The 954-nt window shown below is 38.2% G+C and overlaps 1 protein-coding gene across 2 annotated transcripts in view; it reads right to left on the minus strand.

Annotated features, from left to right (window-relative positions):
* The window catches only part of LOC107098108 (cadherin-8-like), a 235,789-nt gene that overhangs the window by 60,482 nt on the left and 174,353 nt on the right, over positions 1-954 (minus strand). The window lies entirely within an intron of this gene.

Genomic DNA, 954 nt, shown 5'->3' on the forward strand with positions numbered 1-954 from the left:
ATTTCAGAAACCGTATGTATCAAATACGATACATTTGGCATTATAGGGTTAACAACAAAAACAAATAACCATGAATACATACATTAATGATGGCTTAGAGAGGCTAACTAACCTTTAACAGGTGGATGGTGGTCATTATTTCACTATTTAACCAAAATCTGCCACTCACAAAATTGAAAAGTTGCACAGGCCTTTTCAATGTTTATTAGTGTGTTTTGTCAACCAATTAACTTCATTTGCAAAACAATGCTAATCCACTTCATTTCTTGCATAGATACAGGATGTCAAGCTCAAAACACACACCTTCATATGCAGAGCCCATAAAATATAGAGCTATAAATGCATGCTGCCAGCAAACTCATAACACTTTGCAATACGGGCTGCATTGACAAGAAATGTTGTGGCGTTTTAATATCTTAAGATATCTTTGCTGGAGATCTTGTTGCACGTCTACTTTAATTTTTAGTGAAATGTTAGTATTTTAACGACCAAGAAGGAAAGCAGACCCCAATGTTTTATGTCACACAGCAGAGATAAAAGGTAGCAACCACAAGGCAATGCATTTAACTTGTCCCTTAAGTAACATAGATGAAATGTCTGTAGCAAGAACAAAGGGTTTATTAGTGGTTATTACCATTAATATTATGCTAGTTAGTTAGAGAAGAAGACGGTGATTCACACTAATTTAGTTTTTAGATGTGCAGTGTGAGCAAGTAGATCGCAAAAGAGCGTAGTGCCGCACAGTGTGAGAACAAACATCGTGAGCTGTGACCCTGTGGTTTAGTCGTGCAGTGTGAGCTGTAGCTGCGTGCAACTAGGCTTGTCCCGATCCAATCAACGTATCGGATCGGACGCCGATATTGGCAAAAAAATGCGTATCGGCAAAGAATGTAAAAATGCCGATCCAGACTGCCGATCCAGTAAAAAAAAAAAATCCGGTCCGTATTTTCCAGT

The sequence above is a fragment of the Cyprinodon variegatus genome, unplaced genomic scaffold, assembly GCF_000732505.1.
Source record: "Cyprinodon variegatus isolate N-32 unplaced genomic scaffold, C_variegatus-1.0 Scaffold747, whole genome shotgun sequence".
Taxonomy (NCBI): Eukaryota; Metazoa; Chordata; class Actinopteri; order Cyprinodontiformes; family Cyprinodontidae; genus Cyprinodon; species Cyprinodon variegatus.